The sequence below is a fragment of the Eulemur rufifrons genome, chromosome 13 (assembly GCF_041146395.1).
Source record: "Eulemur rufifrons isolate Redbay chromosome 13, OSU_ERuf_1, whole genome shotgun sequence".
Lineage (NCBI taxonomy): Eukaryota > Metazoa > Chordata > Mammalia > Primates > Lemuridae > Eulemur > Eulemur rufifrons.
Genome location: NC_090995.1, coordinates 9,194,708 through 9,200,750, shown reverse-complemented (window position 1 = coordinate 9,200,750; position 6,043 = coordinate 9,194,708).

Here is a 6,043-nt window from a genome sequence, read left to right as displayed (position 1 = left end):
TCAAAAACAAGGATAAGAAACTATTAGAAAATAAATAATGAATTTGAATTGATATATATGAATCTGAATTCCTTTAACATATGGAATTATATTTTATAAGTGAAAACCTAAAAACACTCTTATTTTTAGTATTCTAATTGTTTCAAACTTGCAAGGTAACAGTTGGAGTCTTCCTTAATTCAAAAGGCAATTTACTTTAATCAGATACTAATTGCTTTAATAAAGTTATAATTTGCAAGTGTCTTTGAAAACATTATTTTCCATTTAAGGACTTCGTGAAATTTTTAATAATTAAATGCCCAGTAAAAGTTGCAATAAAAATTGACTTTATTGTCAAAAAGAAAGATCTCCTACACCCTCTGCTGATATGTACCTGTAACTGCAGATTATGTCTTCTTGGCCCTTTATTTTTAGTGAAGAAAATAAAAATTTAAGGCATATCCAGTCATTTTAATATTTAGTAGACAAATGAACCATTATAGATGTCCAAAAAAAGCATGCATTTTGTTTATGTGTCGTTGGCTTAAAAATTAATTGAAAATACAAACTGACATGTCTGCTTAGTGAAAGTCATAATGCACGTTTCCAAATCATCGTATCACCCAAATTTGTTAGCCAACATATAAAAAGTCTTTGGTGGTTTAATATTTGTAATATGGAAATATTAAAACATTAAAAAGGTTGTGAAAAACCTGGAGTGAATTACTTGTGTCTGACCTCTCATTGAAAACATTTTAGATGAATTACCATGTTGTTAGGAAAAAAATTGACTTTTCTTTACTGTTTTTTTAAAGAGTAAGGAAATAGCTTTCGATAATGAAACTGAATAGAATTTGAGCTACTAGAAAAGCAAATCTGAATTCATAGACAGATATAATTTGGACTGAGTCATACAAAATATAAATTTCAGTGTCAAAGATATAGTTTAATGAAAAATAAAAAGTCTTTATATTATTTTAAGAATTCTTAGCACTTCTGTATGTTTTGTTTAAATATTCTATGTTAAAAATATGAAAAAAGCAATTATTAAAAGACTGTAATTGGTGTTTGTATTTTGTCGTACTTGGTAAAATTATTATTAGAAAATGCATTTTCCCACATGCCCAGTTTCCTTCTACTTCCCACAGGCAACCACTGTTATTAATTTTTGTGTATCCTCCAAGTTGCTTTTAACACATTTATATGCATATGTCTACATCCTTCTACATTATGTAATTTTTTGTTAGGCTGTATATTTTATACCTCTTAATTTGATTTTTTTTAGTTTTAATCATGCAAATAATTCATGAATTCATTCTGAGGAAGCTAAAACTTCATATTGCTTATAACACTAAGTCCACGTTGACAACAACCCCCAAGACAAAGGCATTCTTTCCGGATAACCACTGTTAACATTTTGATGTACATCCTTCTAGATTTTTTCCTATGTATTTATACACATGAGTCTTCAGAATATTTCATATACAGATTATTTCATAATACATTTGTAATTGGCATAAAATGTATACAATAAAGCATATCATTTAGCAGTTAGTTTTTATATACTACATGCCTTAGAAATGTTATAGCTGAAAATAGTATCTTATATTTTTTTCTGATTATTAATGGCATTGATTGTTCATATGTTGATTAATTTTTTTATGTTTCCCCCTCTATGAATTTTCTGTTTATATTCCTTGCTCGCTTTTATCCTTTGTGTTTTCTATTTCTTACTGGCTTATAGGAGTTCTTTCTATATTCCCTGATCACCCACTTGGTCCTGATCAGTCATCCTTTAAATAAATGTCTCTCATATTCTCTTCACTGACTCTACTGGTAGAAGTGGCCCTTGTCAGTATTGTGGGAGTGATTTAGCTGTTGTAAATGCCTCCAGTACTTCCCCATTCATTTAAGAGAAAACAATAAAATGTTTTGGAAATGCATTTAAAGACCAATTACAACATAGTTAGTTAAAGGAAAAGAATGTTGATGTGTAAAGAGGTCTTTCTAATAGAAAGAGCTGGGACCCAAAGGCTTTCCAGCTGAGCTCTAAGCACCTAAACAGGTGTGAGCCTCCTTTAAATCAGGGGTTCAATGACGTAACTAGATAAGACTGGGAAATTACTACAAGCTATTATCCTACTTAATTAGGGTAAGAAACGATCAAGGTCCTTTGATATATTTACTTTCTTAATGTTGAAAATTATTATCTCGAAATATTTCGTTTTTGTGAATTTTCTTTCTTGCATTTTCACAACGTATATAGAACATTTTCTTTTTAGTATGGTCACTTAGGCTCTACCAGGTTATTTCTGAAATCTGTTCTAAGAATAGGGCTGGGACCAGATTTAACTTATGCAACATTTCCTTCAAACCCTTTAAATAATATCATTTATTTATAAATTCCAATAAAAATGCAAACATAGGGAAGTTTCATCACAATTGTATATTTTACAATTAGTAAATCAAAGTTGATCTTTTCCATTAAGAAGCTTAAGATAAAATAGTAAATTCAGATAAATAAATGGATGCTTATGATGTAAGCATTAATGTTATGTTTTCATTAAGTATTTAGGAGGAAGAGTTACTATTGTAATTTTTTTCTGAAATTATTTTATTAGTTAAAGTCTTTGAGTAACTCACTAAAGAGATATGGAACTTAGCCATTCTTTTATTTTTAATGCTGATCCAAATGCAGGAAAAAAAAAGGCCAAGAAATATTTCAGTATAATGATTGTTAATATCCTGACATTAAATGCATTGAAGTCTACAGGTTCACAACCAGCTACAAATGATTATGGTTGACAATGCTCTAATTAGTGCAAAATTCTTCAGTAGGCACCAACTGGAAATAAATGTTGTGTATAAATGAAAAAAAAAAATCACAGCCGAGAATGATGTTAATTAAAACATTTTATAAAGTAAAATCATGAAAAAATGTATTATTCATTGTATCCACTTTGGAAATTCTAAGCTGTGAGGAATGTGAGACATTCTTGTGAAAATTTCAAGAGCTAAAATGTTTCTGTTTATATTTTAAGCTTTCTTAAACCAAAGCCTTATAAGAATACTGAAATGTTTTGGGAGTGGTTCACATATAGTTTGATTTAAGCTCAAATTCATGTGGAGAAAAGGACACTCTTGCACATTATTGGCAGGAATGTAAATTACTACAGCCATTATGGAAAACAGTAAGGAGGTTCCTCAGAAAACTAAAAATAGAATTACTATATGATCCAGCAATTCTACTTCTGGGAATATATCCAAAGGAATTGAAATCACTATGTCAAAGAGATATCAGCACTCTTATGAATATTGTGGTGTTTTCACTTTAGCCAAGATATAGAACAGACCTAAGAGTCCATCAGTTGATGAATGGATAAAGAAAATATGTTTTACTTCCATCTGTGTGAAATGTAGTGTAAATCAAGCAGGTGGGAGGGGGAAGGAGAGGATGTGTAAAATCAAAACTAACGGGTACAATGTACTTTTTGGATGATGGACACACTTATAACTTTGACCCAAGCAGGACAAAAGCAATCCATGCAACCAAACCATTTGTACCCCTGTAATATTCTGAAAAAAGATTAATACCAATAACATAATAGTAAAACAGCCTAATATTTATAAGAGTCAGTTATGCTTCTATTTCACACTTAAGTCTCATGGCTAGCCTGAGAGATAGATACTGTTATTATTCTCATTATGCTGTTTTACAAATGAAAAACCTGTGCACAGAGAGATTAAGTAGTCGATAGATGTTTAAATATATGGTAGATTTGAACCCAGGCATTCAGGTTCTAGAGTGCAAGTAATTAATCTCCACTACCTACTGCTCCTCATCTAATTGCTCCATATATTTTAGTTATTTAGGGGAGCAGAAGGCAGAGAACAGAACCAGTGACTAGTTAGGTGCTTTTTTGTTTGTAAAATGGTTTGAATATGACTAGATTAATATGTGTTTTAATACTTTCCTGAAGTAAAGTTAATCTCCTGTGTACATGAGTCATTATCTTTGCTAAAAAATGTGTATGCTGGGTACCGTTTCAGCATTGGCATATTCATTAAATTCAAGATACGTTTTGGGGGGATGAGATATGATGCTTCCCACCATTTTCCGTTGGCAAAGTACAGGGTGACACAGCTTTCCCATAGCTGCATCAGGAAAAAGGTATTTGGATGCATAAAAAATCCAAACTTCAAAATTAACAAGGAAGGTTTTCCAAAGACAGTTCCATTTCCAAATTACCGCATTAAAGCCAAAGATAGATCCAGCTGCTCTTCTCAGCTGTATGCTCTGGTAGCAACCATTCAGGAGCAGTGGAAACATATTGGAGAAACACTTAAAACAATCCCTGAAAAGAACCATCATCTATTGGTTTGCAAACAAAGCAGACTGCCAAATCCACACTAAATGAAAAATTAAAAAAAAAATGTGGTATATATGCACAATGGAATACTAATTTGCTTTAAAAAAGAATGAAATTTTGTCATTTGTGCCAACATGGATGAACCTGGAGGACATTAGGCTCAGTGAAATAAGCCAGGCACAGAAAGACCGATACTACATGATCTCACTTAGATGTGTGATCTAAAAAAGTAGAACTCATAGCAGTAGAGAGTAGAATGGTGGTTATCAGAGTCCAGGGACAAGGGTAATGGAGAGATGTTGCTCAAAGGCTGCAAAGTTTAGTTAGACAGGAAGAATAAGTTTTAGAGATTTATTGCACAGCTTGGTGACTATAATTGATAATATATATTTCAAAATTGATAAAAGAGTAGATTGATTACATGTTCTCTTCACAAAAAGTGATATGTATGTGACGTGATGGTTAATTAGCTTGATTTAATAATTCTACGATGTAAGCATATATTAAGACATCATATTGTACCCATGAATATACACAATCATTATTTGTGTGTTAAAAATAAAATCAATTTAAAAAGTTAACCCAAATTCAATGATTGCAATTAAAATTACCTAATAAAAATCTTAAAATGCAAATCTGTTGGATTTTATATTTTTTGGAGCGCAATATCATATATTTATGGATGCATAGCTGAAAGAAAATATTTTCCATTTTTATCACATATTTCTTCAAGGAAATGAAAGTACTTTATTTGATCGATTCTCATAAGGACAATAAAATGGAGGATATGTGATTTTATGTAGTATTTATTAGTGTTTAGTCAGGTAGTTTGGGTTGCAGAAGCTATTATAACATGAAGCAGAGTCTGATTCAAGTTGAAAAAGGGGGAGTGGACATTACAGTTGAAGGATTAAATGAAACCTAAAAATAAAACAAAACAGGAACAAAATCAGGTGATTTAAATCACTGATTTTTAAAAATCAGTGAAAAATAGCAGTCACCAAAATAGTCAGATTGGCTGTACAACTAGGAATCCCTGAAGTGGAAGCTTGTCTGGACCTTCAGCTTAGTGAAAGCAGTATGTTCCATGCTGGTTATAGCTGAACCAGTAGTTAGATACCGCCTAGTTTCTTATTTCTACTTTACTCTTGTTGGCTGAGTGACATTAGGCAAGTTCCCTTACGGCTGTATGTCCATAGAGATATTACCTACTTCTAGAGTCATAAGCAGTAAAACAGATAATCTGTGGAAAAGTATTAATATTTGGTGTATCACAGTTGGTGAACTGTAGCTGCCACTTTCTATACCTCTCCTCTTCCTCCTACTTCTTTATCATCGGCACCCTGAGTACACTGACATTAATATGGTTTATAAATCTTCTATGCTTCTGATTCTCTCAGTATGTGTTCTCACTTCTCTCCAGATTACCGATTAATTTAGCTTTCATTCCAGTCTGTTCTTCACTGCATAGCTGTGGTTCCTTCTTAAGTTTAGCTTGTTTATAATCCTACTCTGTATCATTTGTGATTTAGTTTCTTCTGCCACTAATTATGTCTGAGCTTCCCCAATCAAACTCCAAAGAAAAGAATCTGTCCCAATTGGTTTATCTTCCGAGTGGAGATTTTAGCTTCAGGCCATACATTGTCTGTGATTCTGTTAAGCTCAGGTCAATAACTTTTTGAGTCACATGGTGT